The 18,371-nt window shown below is 45.3% G+C and overlaps 1 protein-coding gene across 1 annotated transcript in view; it reads right to left on the bottom strand.

The window, feature by feature from the left end:
* OPLAH (5-oxoprolinase, ATP-hydrolysing) overlaps positions 1 to 18,033 on the bottom strand; it is a 443,349-nt gene extending 425,316 nt beyond the window's left edge. The window contains exon 1 of the mRNA XM_085604553.1: positions 17,928 to 18,033. The gene's annotated coding sequence lies outside the window, so the exon portion shown is untranslated. The remainder of the gene's footprint in view (positions 1 to 17,927) is intronic.
* Between the last annotated feature and the right edge of the window lie 338 nt (positions 18,034 to 18,371).

The following is an 18,371-nucleotide window of genomic DNA, read 5'->3' as shown; positions in this document are numbered from 1 at the left end:
CATTAAGGAAAATAGTGCTTACAGACTAAATAAGACATACCGTGTAACAACAGACGTAAAAGGGCCAGTCCTCATGGCAGGTTACAAATGAAGACAAGGCGGTACTAAGGAGGGACTAACAAGCCTATTAACAAATCAGATGCCAGTATTTAAGAAGGACAATGGCACAAGCCATTGACAAATATAGACGGAGAGTGGGCGGGGCTACAAGTCCATACTCAAATACAGCATGCCTCCCAGACAGCGCATGCGCTACCCAGGCTCAACCTAAAGAAGCAACAATCTGAATTTAGATCCTCATTCAGACAGAGCAGTGTTGTGGAAGCAGAACAGTGTAGACTACTGTGTGAAGGATACAGTGCACGTTTCACTATCGTCACTTTAAAAGTACGTGGTAGCTAAAATGGAACACAAAAGCTTCCCATTATACACACTTTCGTAAAATGGTTTGTGCGTTTTGATGGGGTGCAGCGCATGTTTTATTTCACCCTCTGCTGGTTTCCTCCCTGCTAGCCTTTTTTCAGACTTGGGTGGCACACTCTTTACCTGTTTAATGTGGTTGCATGGTATACACACCAACCCCATGACAGATTGGGATTAAACTAGATGTTAACATTTATTTTTGATTTTTTTAGCAAACAAAACATTTGATACATGATGTTAGTCAAACAACGGGGTCCAGACAATCGTTGCACTGTTACATTTCAGGCTGCATTAACAGACCGCAGCAATACTGATCGGAGTTTACACGCAGAGGAATTACACACAAACAAGTCAAAGGTGTCATGGGCAGGGTTGCCACCTTTCCAAGAGAAACATACCGGCCATTTGTTGTTTTAAGAGTCTGTAAAGGCCTAGATGTGTTACTAAATAGGACTGTAAATAAAATTGTATGTATCGGTGCTTAATTTGAGCCGGTGGTTTCCCGTGCTCGGCACCAGCACTTAATTGCAGGAACCTACACTTATGACAGATGCCACATGGTGGCGCTGTTTGTGTAATTTAAAGATGAGCCGTAAAACAGTTGTTTGTAAATTCAATATACATTAAAAACAACTAATTCCTGCCACCCAAAACATTCTTAAAGCTTTGCTGGCCTTGAACAGTCTGAATTGTCACACTTATAGCAGTGTAGTGGTTAGTAGCTGTGTAAGTACAGTGGCAATGTGTAGTGCAAACTGTGGTGGCCTTCTGACGAGGGCCCCGGCACTTATTATTTTACAAACGAAGCACTGGTATGTATTAATTCGCAACATTACTTTTCTGTCTTTCTTTACTTTCATTATTTGTCAAGGTTGATTAATTCAGCTCTAGGACAGATTTAAAAGTGCTTCTTATTAATATTTTCAGTTTGAAGTATGTACAGCTAGAGACTAAAAGCTTGCTTTTGGTGATTGTGTTTACCTTTGTGTCGGCCAGGTGGCACTGGCAACACTAGACATGGGTGCCATTTTAAAATTTCCGTCCCTCAAACCCCACACGCTCCTCTTCTTGGGGTGTCTCCTGCGTACACAAGTGCACCCTCTTATGCGTCTGTGACCTACTCTCACACCACCCTGGATGTCTAGTTTTCAAAAATGTCCAAGTTTGATAGGTTTCCTGGGGTGTCTGCTGAGCTGGGACCCAAAATCCACAGTTACCCACAATGCAATAAAAGGATTGGTTTTTAGTGAACAACTTTGATCTGTCTAGGTTGCATTTTGGGTCCTTTCCTATTGCAGGCGGGTCGTTTTTATTGAGAGACATGGGGCAGCGCAGGGGAGTAGTGAATTTGTGCCTCCATGCAGATTCCACAGTATCCCCTCACAGAAATATGAGGAAATTAGTGATTTTAACCAAAGTAAGACCCACACAAGTCACACCACCCTAGACTCTCCAGGGTGTTTTGTGTTAAAAAACAATGTCCAGGTTTGGTATGTTTTCCTGGGTGGTGGCATAAAATTCGCAGCTACACATCTTGTTTAAAAAAAAAAACTAATATATATATATCCACTGCAAACAAATAAGGTTAAAGTAAAATTTTCAGGTGCACACTTCAGTGACAATATGTTTTAAACAAAAAAAAACCCTGAAATTCTCTAGTTATTTTTACCTCCAGTAGCTATAAATCGCTCCCCTGTCATGTACAGTGTTGGCATCAATTATGTAATTTCAGATAAGGCAGTGATATTATCAGTGATGTCATAAATCATGTCATTAATGATGTAATATGTGGGGTAATTAGCAGTGCATGCCGAGGGCGCCAGTTATAAATACTTTAGAACATGAGTTATAGGCACTGGAGGTAACTATAACTGGTGAATGTCAGTGGTTTTTTGTTGTTTAAAACACAATGTAACTGACATATTCACTATAATGTTACTTTAACCTATGATTTTTCATTGAATTTCTAAGGTTTCTTTTACAATGTAAAGTAATATATCATTACAATACCTAATTATAAAATCACTTTAACCTTTGTTTTTTTCAGTGACTTTCTAGGGTTTAACATAAAGTAATATTTTATTACCATATGTAAAGCAAACTGCAAGCAGTGCATGGCTACCTGTGGCCAGGCCCCGCATCCAATCCCCCGCAGGCAGCCAACGCCTGTCGCACATGGCTGCGGTGGGGTGGCTGCCAGCTTGCAGGCAGACAACACCACGCCGCACACAGCCTTTAACCTGGAGTCGAAATATAGAAAGTGGCCTATTGGTTTAGTAAGAGGAGCGCACATCATATATATAAAGGAGATCTATCATCGTCCTCCGAAAATATTTTTCATGAAATGTATGCAAGGAAGTGTTTCCCTCAAATCATGACTTGGATTTTTGAAGGAAAAAAATGCTTTTTGTGCTCTCCCCAGAAGCATTCTTTCTTGTGTGCCCATCGACATGTATCCAACTGCGGCACTGTTAAGATAGTAGGAACGCAGTAGGAGCAAAGAGGCTAAACATGCTTTAAAGGTCCTATGCCTATTACACACCATCTCTAAAATGAAGTGGTCATGTTTACAAACAATCAGACCCGTCTTGTACAGAACATGAATTATCCTACAAAAGCCCTGACACACAACATGACAGAGGTTCATCCTTCTCGGTCCTTGAAGCCAACTTATGGAATTCGTTTCTGGCAAAGTCATATGCCATTGAGAGAAACTACAAATTCAGGAGGAGCACAATGAATTCATGGCTTTTTATTTTACACCTGAAAGTACTAACCAACCTCCCAAACAATCCAGGATGACACGAGATGTCAAGGTAAGAATGAATGATACTGTACTTCAAATCACGAATAATCACCTATAACTAAATAAGAATGATTGTACCATCCTTGCATAATATACAGCAGTGTGACTATCGCTTCGGGTATCACGCTCTTGCGATGCCTGCAGTCAGTCATTTACGCTTTGAAAGAGTCACATTTCTACACATTGGTCTTCGAAAGGTGAGCTTCAGCCATAACTGAAGAGATCTGAAGCCCAGTACATTATTTTGCTCTAATATAAATTGGTGTGGGGTTAAGAAATATTGTGTACATCAATGATGCAGCAAGATCATGGAGCCAAAACGTGTCGACTCGAAAAATGAAGCCCGGACTATTTTTACTCGGAGCTGGTCTTTTCGCCAGACAGAATATATTGAAATTCATATTGTGCATCTTATGTACTTGCATTGGCTGAGCAAACAGTAAGGAATTACAGGTATTACACAAGATATTCTACCCACCTTTTCACAGTCTTTTCAAAATCCTAATCCTGGGCGTGGCGATCTCTGCTTTTGGGTTATGACTGCAGCGCTGTTACTAGTAAAGCACATTTGTCTCACTGCTTCTAACCTAGGGGAGACACGATTTATCCAACAGAATTTTAGGCTTCTGTGGTGGAGCACAGCAAACCTGGGTTGTACAAGCAATGGTAGGAATAAAAGTAACAATAGTGACCATGTAAATGGAGATGCATCCTACAGCCCCCCCCCCCCCCGCCCCTCCAAAAAAGGGATTTATCCTACAAAAACTCACGTTTGCTGTTCTCCACAGAGTGGAAATCACATGTGTGCTCATGGTTAAAGTGACTCTTCTTATACAAAGTGATATGAAACTAAGCTACCGCGTGCATTACTGTGTACCAATTGCAGGCTTGAAAAAGATCATGGGCGGAGCACACCATGGGGGTGGGTCGTGTGGGGAGAGGAAAAACGTGCCGACTGTGCACTATGAGATACCCAACGAAAATAAAGCATTACTCATTGCTTTGCTGTATTTGTGCTTTCTTCCTAATCTCTTAGTTATACGTTAAATCTTCAATAATTACATGTAAATGTTTGCTTATAAATACTGGTAGCAGGCAAGTGCTTTTCCCATGAGTTGGCCATCCACGGAGTGAGCCGTGAACACGATCCTCCCGCACCCTCTAGGTTTGGACCCTACATAGTGATGGTTCCTAGCGATGAGCTGACGGGTGTTGTGGTGGCTCTCCGTTGTTTCGACTCAGTTGGGGGCCCTTGTCTAACTCTCCGAGGGATGATATGCGCTACTTCTAATACACTGCCCTCCCCGCCACCTACCAACAGTCAGTCTTTTACTACAGGGTTTTACCTGACTCTGTATGTGTTTGCAACTAATTGGAGATTCCTTCAACCATTCTGTCCCCATAGGACACTACATGATAGGTGTTCTAAGACTCGCCGGCAACTGCTGAGGCATGATTTTTAGGTCTCGGCAGCGGGTTTGAAAAGTGCTCCCAAAAAGTGGACTGCATGGCTAGCACGCGCACAACCACGCGCATCGTGCCGCCATGCAATCCGCCTTTTGGGAGCACTTCAAAGGGTCCGCTCCCCCGCCCCCAAGCACGCGGGCACCACGCTCCGCCGGGCTTGTTTTCACAATTTGTTTCCGCCTTACTTCAGACGCACAGCGCCTGCTCCACGATTAGTGTAGCTACAAACAACCACAGCTTGTTCATGGCGGCCACCCACTTAAGCCTTCCAGCACATATTAATAAATGCACGGCATGTAAGGGTTGCAGCTGCTCTACTTCTGTACGCCTTCCAGTGACATTGGTATGTTTCACTTTTAATTACTTACAAACACAGAGAATCCCAGCTCCCCCACTTATCATGACATGTGATCCTAAGCGCGTGTTCCAATACCTTCTTTCCATTATTTACAAAGACAACGGGCATACAGGAATGGTCTCGGAGCAGGATGTAACAAGCATTTTTAATGAAATAGGTCTCGCATTTACACGAGTTTAAGATATTGGCATTGTAAATGACAATGCCTTTTATTTATGTTAAAAAATAAAAGGCATTGTCATTTGCAATGTCAATAGCTCAAACTCGCGTAAATGAGAGACCTATTGCATTGCAAATGCTTGTGTGTCTAGCTGGCATATCTTTTAAATGGATGGTGTTCACTTTTTGTTTCACACCAGAAGTCATGGACATTAAAAAGAACAACAATATACACGCACACACACACTCACGTCTGTGCACGCTCGCGCGCGCGCACACACTCACGCACACAAACAAACTTTCCCCTTGTAAACCGAAGGAATCCGCCTGATTGAAGCACGCGCCCATCCGTCTAACAAAGGGACACGGCCTGACAACGAGCACGATGGACGAGAAACAGAGCAACCCTCAATGTGTTTCACATTTCCTCATAAAGTGTATTTACACAAGGCCAGGCCTGTGGAAAGAAATAAAGCCCTCGGTCCGAGTTGTATATGTCCCCGCCTGGATTACAAGGTAATTTACTGTTATCGTCAGGGGCCATTGGCTTCACATACTCTGCAGTTTACAGCCCTCAGGAATACCTTAAATCACGAGCTGTCATTCTTCCATTTTATATACATTATGTCGGCAACTTGTTTAAGTTTATGCAACTTGAGACCATCCAGCGCCTTGGTCCTGTGCAACAGTTACAGACTTGATAGCCTTGGAAGAAAAATACAAAACCACAGGGCACTCACGTTCGTTAATTCTCCAGCAGGGGAGGAGCTGAGGGTGGAATTCAGGGGCGCAGAAAGAGGTGGTGGTGGACAGCACAGTTCTTAATCTATCCTGTTATGTCTGCACACTTCAAGGCTGCAGCCAGGGCAACAGTCCTAAACAAGCATTTGCAATGCAATAGGTCTCGCAGTTACACAAGTTAAAGCTATTGGCATTGTAAATGACAATGCCTTTTATTTATGTTTTTAAAACGAAAAAAAGTATAATAGGCATTGCCATTTGCAATGTCAATAGCTCAAACTTGCGTAAATTCGAAACCTATTGCATTGCAAATGCTTGTTGCAATAGTAGGTGAGTCAATTTGCCACTATCTTTATGACTATTGCGAGTCCTGGTTTTAGACTTTTTACCATGAGTTTATTGTAAGCCTTTCAGTAAACATCAGCACTTGAGTTGTGCGACAATGTGAAGCACGATTGCTCATATCAAGGGTCATTATTATTAATATTAAATAATTTTAGTGTTGAGAGAGCTGTTACTGTTACTATGTCTACACAGATATAGACAAATTTGTTTTTGAGTATGAATTATCTCTCTTCCACAGGTCGTCCTCCACCTCTGTGGGCACTTTTCCCGCAGTTTAATTATTTGGGAGGTAGGTGTTCCCACCTCGCCACGATGTGTAGATGCATTTTATTTGGTCCTAAAGAATTGCCATTCGATCCTCCTGACGAGCGAGGCAAGAAACATGTTGACCTGTATAATTACGAGTAGAGCGTAAATATCCTGATTTATCACAGTCACATATTTGCCACTCTATCTTTATTTTAATCAGGCAGGGAACCTACCAGAATAAAGGTCTCTTATTGGACTCCCTTACCTGCTTTAATCACTGCACTCACGTATTCACCACATCTACTCCTATTAGGCCCCTCACCCCCACGACACCATACGGCATGGAACAAAAGATCTCTGCCAAAGAGCCCCGCATTGGGTGCCCGTCAGGTATTGCAGCGCCGACCCGACGAGGAGCAAACCCAATGATGAAGCATGACACCTAGCTGGCTGGGTGTGTGTGTGTGTGTGTGTGAGGTGTCTAGTTCCAAAGGGAGGAATTCCCCTCCCTCTTATTACATTGGTTGGACTACCCCCGTAGTAATAGTTTTGCTGCCTCCCTCACCTTGCTCAAGACCCTCAAAAGGAACTACGTTCCCTCTATCAGTATGAATGCTTATAAATACTGCCATTTCAAAACCTCTTCAAACATGATTAAGGACAAGCATATTTTTATATAAGGGTACACCTAAACGCTGTAGCGATTTACCTGCCTAACAGAGAACACCAGTCCATCTTCACAATTCCTATTGTTAAAGACTATCGAAGGTTTCAAAAGGAGTAATCCCACATCAAACACCACCAATCCCTTCATGGGACCTTAACATTTTCTTTTCCTGTCTTATGGGGACTCCATCTGAAGCATTACACTCTTTCTTTGTAGTTAATTTTCTGGAAACTGGCCCTCTGCATTGCCATCCTTTCCCTCTGCAGGGTGTGTGAACTGCAAGCCTTAACAATCGAGGCAAAGCTCAGGTTGTCCTTAGAACAGACTCTGGGTTTCTACCAAAAGTCAACTTCCCTTTCCTCATCAATTGAACGGTTGATTTACCAGCTTACTTTACCTTACACAGTCGGTTTCTAAATGGGCTTTACACACTTTTGATGTTAAAAGAGTCCTCATGTACTACAGTGACGGCATCAAATCCTTTAGAAAAACCAAGTAGTTCTTTGTAGCATTTGACCGCGGAAAACCAGTTTCTAAAGCAGACCATGCCAGGTGGATCATCAAATGCTTCCAACTGTCCAATGCCCAAGCCAGACATACACTACTCTCTGTGCCTGTGTTGGTGCTGGCCCTCTCTGCAGGGTCACCCCCAAGACCTCTTGCCTTTACCCTACACTCTTTGCTTAATTTGTTATTGCTGGCTTTAGGACTCTACGCCCTTTACCCAAGCTAACCAGTGATCTAGTGCTCTCTACTTAAAACATTAAACATTAGCTTATACCCAATTGCCAGAATTCATGTTCTTATAAGTCCCTAGTAAAGTGGTACTACATGTACCCTGGGACTGTAGATTAAATGGTACTAGTGGGCCTGTAGAACTGATTGCGCCGCTCACTTAAGTAGCCTTTTAAACAGGTCACAGGTCTGCCATTGCAGTCTTGTGTTTTCCAGTTTTGTACGGCCATGTCGACCTGGCATAATAAACCTTTTGCCAGGCCCAAATCATTTATTTTTATACATACAAGTCACCCCAAAGGTAGGCTCTGGGCAACTCAGAGGGCATGGTGGAGTGTATTCTAAAGGTAGGACATGCACTATTTAGTTTTACATTTTCTGGTAGTGAAAAATTCATAAATTAGTTTTTCACTGCTGCAAGGCCTACCTCTCCTGAAACTGGAGTTACCGTATTAATATCCCTTCATGTTTGGTGTCTTTGGAATGATAATTTGAAATCCTAACTTATGGTGAAGTCAAATTTTAAATTACAATTTTGAAAATGTCAATGAAAGTTTTCCTGCCTTAGCCATTTAGTGTCTTTTGTTTGTACCTGGGTCACATGACTCAGCGTCGTTCAAAGTTAAGCTTTTATGTACTCCTCCTAGACATTCATACATAATATGAAGCATAGGTGTGCCTGGATGGGCATCACTGGCTGGATGGGAGGGAGGAGCTGGTCACAGTCCCACTCATACTTGAATAAGCTGTGTTCTGACTCAAAACAAAGGGCTGCTTACCTTTTATAGTTAGTCTGGAGGCAGGAAAGGCATGATGCCTGGGGATTTCAAAGGGGAACCTCTAGATGCTTCTCCCCCACTTCAGAGGCTCAACTGGGTATAAATATTGGACATCCGACACCAACCCTTCAGTATACTTCTGGAACTCTGGATGCTCTACCAGGAAGGACTGCTGTGCTGCTGAAGGACAGTTACGCTGCTGGACTGCTGCTCAGTTGGACTACTGCCTTGCTGTGCTGACCAACTGCCTTCTGCCATTTTTCCTGGGTGATAAGAACTGGATCTGCACCTCACCTCTTGAACCCAGGACACCCAGAGTCACTCCAAATGCTATTCTGCTGGCCTGTTCCGTGCATTGGGAACATGACAGGCTCTCCAACCGCCTGCACCAGCACTCTGATACAGCTGGAGCAAGCTTCTGACCCCCAAGTGGTGCCTCTCAGGTCCTGGACCATTGGAGTGGCCTCAGTGAGGCTGAATTGAAGTTTTTGGGCTCTTTGTGACCACAAACAGGCCCGGTGGTGCAGAACGTGAAGTTTGGTCAGCCCCACTCTTCACGCTAGAGCATCGACTGCTCGTGTGGAGCGACATCACAAAGCACTGGTCCAACTGTCGGCGACATCAGGATCTTCGAGCTACAGCAACAACCACCCGGCCTGCCCTCTGTGCTACACCAACAACCATCTACGACACTTCCCTGCTCCTAGTGGCCCCATCCACCGCGAACAGGACTCTTGGTGCTGGACTGAGAGGGTAACTTTTCAAAAGATCCATCTAGGTTGGCCTGAACTTGTGACTTCCTCCTGGTCTCACATGACCAGATAGCTGCGTTTGGCACTTTGCGCTTTTTGGCGCTATTTTACCCTAAGAGTTTTAAAGATCATGGTTCTACCAATTTGATTTTTGTGGTTATGGTCATGTTTTATTCATTAAAATGTACTCTTTTTTTCTACATTGGTGTGGGATTTTTGTGGTGTTATTTTCACGATGTGCAACATTTTAAATAGTAACAAATACTTTACACATTGCCTCCGAGGTAAGCCTAACTGTTCTGTGCCAAGCTAACCGAGGGTTGAGCACAGGTTAATTTAGGATTTGCTTGTGACTTCACCCCGACAATGTTTGTGATTGCTGTTTGAGAATGGTTTCACCCCCCTCAACCAGTAACCACATTTCTTACACTATGCCACAGGTCAGTCATAAAAAAGTAGCCACTATGGCCTTCCTAAGCATTCCACTTGCAGACCTCTGTAAAGCTGCTAGATGGTCTACCACCCACATATTCACGAAGCATTACTATGTGAACATTCATGCCTGCCAAGAAGTTTAAGTTCGACAACTGTAATTAAAACTCTTCTAAATGTTTTCAACTGCTGCTCGAAAGGCACGCTTTAGGGAGATGGATACTGCTTTTCAATCTATGCACAGCAAGTGATTTACAGCTGCATACGCCTGCAAACTGAAAACCTTACTTGTCTGTAACAATCGATTGTAATGTTATTGTTAAGAAGTAAAAATGACAGGAACCAGCAGTAAGTAGAAGTCCTGTTTATTTGGCCTTCCACTCTCCACATCAAACACAGGTGTCAACATTCTAGTCTGAGCTCCCGGTGGGAGAAACCAAGGGGAGGAAAGAGGGGGGGGGGGGGAGGAACGTACCATAGGCAACAAGATAAATTACAACACACCTCCCTTCCTATATGATGAACAGCAGCAAAGTATGATACATTTCACAGAAATATTTGGGACTTAACAACTTTGTCACAACTCCACCATTGCCCAAGGTCAAGTCGAACAAAATTGTTGAATGCCTTTACAATGTGACAATGAGGGTAGAATTTGCTTAGGCTGTGGGGTTCTTTCACACTCCTCTTGACCTGCACCACATCACCTACTCTACAGATAGGAGCTTTGACCCTATTCCCTTTGTCGTACCATTACTTGTACTTAGCTTGGTGTATGTCAACCTTCCTCCCCACCTCCTGAGGGTTAGTGTTCACAACCCTACCTCCACCCAGCCAACCAGGGTTAACTTTGGTGCATGGTTCTCTACCCCTAATCGAGACGAATGGGGAGACCCCTGTTACTAGGTTGGGCGTGACGTGGTATGCCCACAAGCAGTCCCATAGGGATGTCTCCATGTCGTGGCCGTTGGAAATGGCGAGTTGGATGTGCTCTTTGATTATTCTATTTGTCCTTTCAACTAGGCTATTGGCTTTTATACAATATAGGGCCGTCAACTCATGCTTTATGTTCAAGTTCTCCAAGAACTCCTTCATAGGTTGAGACGTAAATTGCACACCGTTGTCGGTGACCAGGAATGAGGGTATGCCCTCCTTTGAAAATAAATCTTTGAGGAATTCCAGGACTGTATTGGTGTTTACCAGATGTACAAATTTCTGATTGATCCAATGGGAGGTGTAGTCCACTAGGAACAACATGAATCTCTTTTGGACACCCATGATTTTCATGGGTCCAATTATGTCCATTGCTAACTTACTCCATGGTTTAAGGGGCACAGCAACAGGGGACAGAGGGGCCTTGCGTAAAGACTTTGATTTATCACTTCCGGCACAGCTAACGCAGTCTTTCACTAGCTATTCTGCCATTGCATCCATCCTGGGGAACCAAAAATTTGGCTCGGACTAAGTTCTTGGTTATGTTACGTCCTAAGTGCCCTTTGTGTGCCAGATCCTTTATTCTTCTTCTGAGGCCTACCGGTGGTACAACTTTTTTCTGACAATATATTCTGTCCTTCATGATGCTCAATTTGTTCCTGACTTCCCAGAAGTCCTTAAGTTCTGCCTCCAGATCACTGCATTTGCCAGGCCACCCCTCTTTCAACACAGCTTTCAGCCTGTTCACATCCTTGTCTTCTTCCATGTACTTCTTCCATTCTTCTTCGGTGATGGCGGGGTTGTTTACAACCATGATGGGGCTGTCAAGCACTTCCTCAGGTTGTTCCACTTCTAAGGCTGTTCTGGATAAGAAGTCTGCAATTTTGTTATCTTTGCCAGATACGTACTCCACCTTGAAATTAAAGTTCTCTAGACCCAGGATCCATTTCCCAATGCGAGGAGTACAATTTTCCATACCCTTCACAGTGAAAATGAAAGTGAGAGGCTTGTGGTCCATACGAATGGTGAAGTTCAGCCCCCACAGGAAGAATTTAAAATGCTTCACTGCCCAGAAACATGCCAGGGCCTCCTTTTCATTTACGGAGTAATTCTTTTCTGCATTTGTAAGGCAACGGGATGCAAATGCATTTATCGTTTCTTCCTTCCCATTTCTTTGGGACAGGGTGGCCCATAAACCCTTGTTGGATGCATCTGTGGTGAGGATGGTCTTCTTATGAGGATCAAATACCCCTAACGCTGGTGAGCTTAAGATCGCCTCTTTGAGAGTATCCACCACACTCTTATGTTGCTCATTCCATTCGAACTCCTTGTTTCTCTTTAATAGTTCTCGCACTGGTTCACATTTGGATGAAAAGTTTTTAATGTACTTGGCCAAATACTCCATCAATCCTAAGAAGGACTTAAGCTCCTCCTTGTTTTTTGGGTAAGGTGCATCTCTCACCGTGCCGAGAAGGTTGCTTTTAGGTCTGAATGCTTCTTCAGAAATTGAATGTCCTAGGTAGTCGACGGACATCACCCTTATTTTGCACTTAAACTTCTGAACTGTCAACCCTGCGTCCATGAGCCTCTTGAAAACAAGCCTTAGGGCGTTGTCATGGTCCTCTACGTTGCAACCATACACCAAGATATCGTCTTGAAAACACATAGAGCTGTTTACCCCATCAAAACTTGCTGCATGATCTTTTGGAAAACCACTGCAGCGGAGGCTAGTCCGAAATGCATCCTTTTGAACATGTACACACCATGTGGGGTTATGAATGCGGTGAGTGGTCTAGATTCTGGGTGTAGGTCCACTTGGTGGTATGACATTGACAGGTTGATGACGCTAAAGTTTTTCGCTTGTGACATGGTGCTGAGCATCTCATTTATGTTGGGCAGGGGGTGTCTCTCTATCAATATACTCTCGCTGAGGCTCCTCAAATCAACACATAGACGGATGCCTTCTCCACTGGCCTTGGCTGCGATCACCACCGGCGCCAACCATTCAGAGCATTACACAGGCTGTATGCTTCCCATGTTGCACAGTTTAAGCTCTTTCTCCAATGGCTCTCTCATTTGTTGTTGTTCAGGGCGTAGTTTGTGTACTACCGGTTTGGCGTTTGACTTGAGTTTTATCCTATGTTGGTAAAAGGCCCAGCTCTTCCCTAAACAACCCTGGGAATTCGTCACAAATGAGTTTGAGTTTAAAGCATTTATAGAGCGCACGTTCACCTGGCGGTTTCATGGCGCTGTAGTGCACAGAACCCAGAGAACAAGATCATCAGGGGGGAGGCAGAACAAGACAGTTACAGTGGGAAGGCTTGTGCGAAGAGAAAAGTTTTTAGCGCCTTTCGGAAGAGTGAGTATTGAGTAGAAGATCTGAGGTGGGCGGGGAGAGAATTCCAAAAAGCGGGGGCAAGTGTGGAAAATTTCGTGCCCCCCACTTTTTACGCCTAAAGCGGGGAACTACCAACAAATGTTGGGAGGATGAGCACAGCTCCCTAACGGGGGCGTAGACTTTAATTTCCGAAGAAATGAAAGCAGGGGCTGCGCCAATCCGAGCCTGAAAAGTAATACAGCCCATCTTGAACTGAGCTCGTTCTCGGATAGGGAGCCAGTGCAAGGACTTGAGGAGAGGGGTGACATGGTGGAACTTAGCCAGATTGTAAACCAGGCGGGTAGCCTGGTTTCGAACCAACTGTAATCGCCGCAGACTGTAAGCGGGCATGCCACAATATAGTGCGTTGCCATAATCGAGGCGAGAGATAACCATCGCCAGGACTATGAGTTTTAAGGCAGAAAAAGAAAAGAAACGGGAAACTTTACGAATGGTGCGGAGTGAAAGAAAGGAAGAGGACACCACTAAACTAACCTGGGAGTGCAGAGTGAGGTGGTCATTCAACTTAATCCCAAGAGTTTTCACAGAGGAAGATGGAGAAGGTGGGGGACCCAGGGAGGGGGGGCCAAAAAAGAGAAGTCCAGGGACTGGAGCAACCACCTGTCAAAACCAGCTCAGTTTTGTCTGGGTTTAACTTCAGGTGGTTGTAATTCATCCAGTCCCAGATAAAAATCATAACAGACTGGAACTTAACCATGGACTCAGGGGAAGGGGACAAATTAAAAATAAGCTGAAGGTCGTCCGCATAATTGTAGACGGAGACCTCCATTTGCTGAAGGGCAAAAATAAGAGGGGCAATGTACAAGTTAAATAGAAGAGGGGAAAGGGAGGAGCCCTGAGGAACCCCGCATTGTACGTTCCGGAAGTCCGCCGAAAAGTCACCCAGGCGCACTGCCTGGGTGCAGTCCCTCAAGAAGGAGGACAGCCAGACCAAGGCCGAGCCTCCAACCCCCGCCGCCCTGACACGGGAAAGTAAGATGGAATAGTCAACCGTGTCGAAGGCGGCGGAGAGGTCGAGGAGGACCAGGGCCTGGGGATGGTTAGTGTCCATGCCCTCCCTGAGGTTGTCGAGGACCGATAGCACCACGGACTCCGTAGAGTGTGCGGGGCGAAAACCAGCCTGACGGGGGGCTAAAATGCCGTTCTCCTCCACAAAGGTACTGATCGCTCTGGTCACATGGCGCTCCAATACCTTCCCCAGTAAGGGCAACAATGAAATGGGGCGGTAGTTGACAAGAGCGGAGGGGTCCGCGCCAGGTTTTTTGAGGATAGGGACGATGATGGCCGATTTAAGTGGTTGAATAACAATGCCCTGGGACAGTGAACTATTGAGAAATTTGAGAGGGGGCTGCACACAAACAGAGTAGATGTACTTGAGGATGTGGGCAGGACAGAGGTCTAAAGGGGAACCTGATTTAACCATATAAAAAAGGGAGAGGAAAGACTCTTCTGTCAAGAGGGGGAACGAATCAAGACGTGCCCCGACTGACGGACACTGGGGGTCAACAAAGGAAAGAGGGGGGGGGAGGGATATTGGCTTTAATGTTAGAAATTTTGTCCAGAAAATAAGTGTTGAGGGAGTCGCATAGGTCCTGGGAAGGGGAGGGTTTGAGGGTAGCTCTATCGGAGAAGGCGAGATTGTGTAATATGGAAAAAATTTCTCTAGGCTGATTTTCGGCAGCCAGGATTTTTGAGGAGAAATAAGCAGTCTTAGCACCCAAAATAGATTTTTTGTACTGGGAAAGGAGGATGACATACTGGGTTTTAAGGTTGGGGCAGTAATCTCGCCTCCAGGCCCGCTCAGCATGGCGCACAGTTAGTTTTATGGCCTTCAATTCCTCATTGAACCAACGGTTCGTGTCGTTCACACGCCTGGAGGACACCCGCCTGAGGGGAGCGACCGAATCGCAGCCTGTCAGGAGCCAGGAATTAATAGAATCAGCTTGTGCGGAGGACGACAGACCGTGTAGATCAGGACTAGATGCAGAGAGTGTGGCAGACAGAGAGGCCACATCCACCTGGTTCCAAGAGCGCGCCCAGATGTTTTTGAGAGGGGGGTCTTGGTGACTGGACTAAGGTGAAGGGAAAAGGAAATCAAGAAGTGATCGGACCAAGTGCAGGGGGAGATGGACAAGGAGGCTATTGGACAATTAAGGCACCAAATCTGATCAAGGATGTGGCCCTGAATGTGAGTGGGGGAATGAACGTGGGAGTCAAAATTGAGGGAACGAAGAGTATCCGAGAATTCTTTAGAAGTCGAGAATTCTGCGGGGTCTGAGGGCCAAAAATTAAAATCTCCTAATACGAAGATGGAGGAGTTGTTGACTGCTAAAGTGGCCACCGAATCTTGGAATTCGGAGAGAAAATGTTGAGAAGGTTGAGGGGGCCGATACATAAGCAAGCAGGTGAGTGGGACTCTGAAAGACGGTGAACGGAAAACTAAAAAGTCTGATGAACCAATAGGGGAAAAAGTTAGAGGCTGAAAGGAGAATTCTATACGGGCAATCAGAGCGCCGCCAGACTTGCCGGAGGGTCGGTCGGCGCGCAGAGCATAATATGAGGCAGGAAGGGCAGCTAACAGAGAAGGAAGGGAGTTGTCACAAAACCAGGTCTCCGTGAGAAATAGGAGATCCGGCTTGTGCGAGTCCAATAAGATGAAAAGTTTGTGACAGTGCTTTACTGCTGACCTAGTATTAAGATAGTAAACGGATAGGGTAGCTGGCAAGGGAGGAGCAGGGACATCGGAAGATGAACCAGGGAGGGGGGAAGGAAGGGGGGGTAAGGACGGGAGATAAGGGAGTGGACAAGGAGCTGTCAATCCCAGTCTAGCGATGTGCAAAATCGCAGAATCAGCCAAAGGCCACAGGCCTTGGAGGTTGCAGAGCTGCACAGAAGAGTATTGTACAAGTTGGGCATGGTGGGGAGCCCCTAGGCCCGGCCGGCCGCAGAGGGCGCAGACGGGCCTTCCTTTGGCACGCCAACGGCGCGCCCGCTGCGCTCGTCTGCTGCGCTTCCAGAAGATGCACATAATTAATGCGCAAATGCCACCTCCTTCCCAGTTTTCTGCAGTTAGTAGAAGTTGTTCTTCCTTGTTGGGATCCAGGATGATGCCTTCTGTTGTTGCCAGCCTAACCGGTTGGACCCCGACTCCACAATGTATACCTTCCCATAAGTATTCCGGTCTTTGAATTCAATGCGCATTTCCTTAATTCCCAACAGAGGTATGGGCTCCTTGTTATAGCCTGTGGGTGAGATGTCTGCTTCCAGTAATGTGTTCCTACTTAATTTATCAAGGCACTCAAAATCATTCTTGTTCAACAACGTAAAAGGAGAACATGAATCTGCAAACATAGTTACAGTAGTATCATTCAAAGAAACATCACATTCAGGATAAATAATGTTGACCCTACCAGAACAATCTTTAACCTGCAATACATACTTACATCCCATAGGCAGTACACATTTTACTTCTCTGTATCCAGCTCCTTCTACACCCCCACCCTCATTGTCTTGGTGTTCACCTCTGCTCACCCTGGCAAAATGTCCCCTAAGGTTACATTTTTTACAAGTAACACTCTTAGCAGGGCAATGAAAGTTATTAGCAAGATGGTTGCTACTGCCACATCTGTAGACCTTAGGTTTCTCTCACCACTACGATTTTTATTGATAACTTTTTCTTTGCTTTTTACTTTTAAAACTTCACTGTTCTCTACCTCTCCCTAAATATTGGCCACTACATCAGTTGAGCTCTTCATTTCCTTAATACACTTCGCGGTATGTTCCACTGACTTAGCTATGGCAACGGCCTCTCTTAAATTCGGGTTCTTTGCCAACAGTTTTTCTTGGATGCGCACATTGTTAGTACATCGCACCAACTGGTCCCTTATAAGTGAATCTGTGAGGTTTCCAAACTCGCACAATTGGGTGAGACCTCCTAACGCTGCAATATAGTTGGTCACAGATTCCTGTTTCCCTTGTGCTCTGCCAAAAAATGTGTGTCGTTCCAGAACCACGTTTATTCTGTCTCCAGTTTGATCATGGTGCTCTCAAAAATATCTATACCTTCAACTGCTTCACCTCCCTCGCCAACAGGTTCGGGCAATGTCTCGTATATTTTGCGCCCATACACCCCCAAATTATGAAGAAGGATGTGCTGCTTATGCATGGAAGTGAAACGCTCTCCCCTATGGCAATGAGATATGACTCAAACAATTTGACCCACTCTTTCCAGCTTATCTCCGGCTCTCCCACCTTGTTTAAAAAAGATGGGGGTTGGCTCATGCTGGCTGCAGCCATCATAGTGGGTAAATGTGTTGCCAGGAACTGTTATAATTATACAATAGAGGAGATAGGGTGCACAGACTGCCCTAAATCTAAGGAAAGATATTATATTTGCGTAAGAGGTAAGGGAAAACAACCCTCAAGTTTGAAAAAATGGAGACAGTGTGGCTATAGAGGTAAGATTTGCAACAAGAACCAGCAAAAATAGTTCTGCATGAATGGAAACTGAGGATGCCAGCAGAGAAACGAAGCAAGATGCCCCCCCCACCCCCATCTTACAGAGCAGCTAGAGTTAAGAGGCTGGCATGGCTGAACTCCTATGACACTTTACCTCAGGACTGACACGCAGGCAGGCAGCTGTAACGTTCAGCGTTCCGACTAGAAGAAATTGACTGAAAGTACCTCAGAAAGTGACACGCCAGCAGATCAGCTGTATCTTCGGCGCTCGGACTGGAAAGAGCACGCTCGATACAGCAGGAAATTGACACGCAGGCAGGCCTATGGAGCGCACACACTCTGACAGCAAAAAAGTGCACGCTCAGGAGAGCAGTGTCTCGGATCCTCACGCCCCGGAAACGTTGACCAAATGGGGCGGACAGAACACTGCACCAAGGGAAAGGCAAGGGGACTGCTGGGTGAGTGAAGAACCGAAGGATATTCGCCGCCTTCCACAGAGGAACACACGATCACTCCTCCACGACCGGCGCTCACCAGACACTGGTGTGAAGAATATAAGGAATACGCTAGCTTCACTCAGAACGCTGGTGAGTGAAGAAACGAAGGATAAGCGCCGTCTTCTACAAAGAAACACTCGATCACTCCTCCATGAGCGGCACTCACCGGACT

This window comes from Triturus cristatus, chromosome 5_1 (assembly GCF_964204655.1).
Source record: "Triturus cristatus chromosome 5_1, aTriCri1.1, whole genome shotgun sequence".
Classification (NCBI taxonomy): domain Eukaryota; kingdom Metazoa; phylum Chordata; class Amphibia; order Caudata; family Salamandridae; genus Triturus; species Triturus cristatus.
The sequence above is the reverse complement of the archived record's forward strand: the minus strand, read 5'-3'. Positions and strand labels throughout refer to the sequence as shown.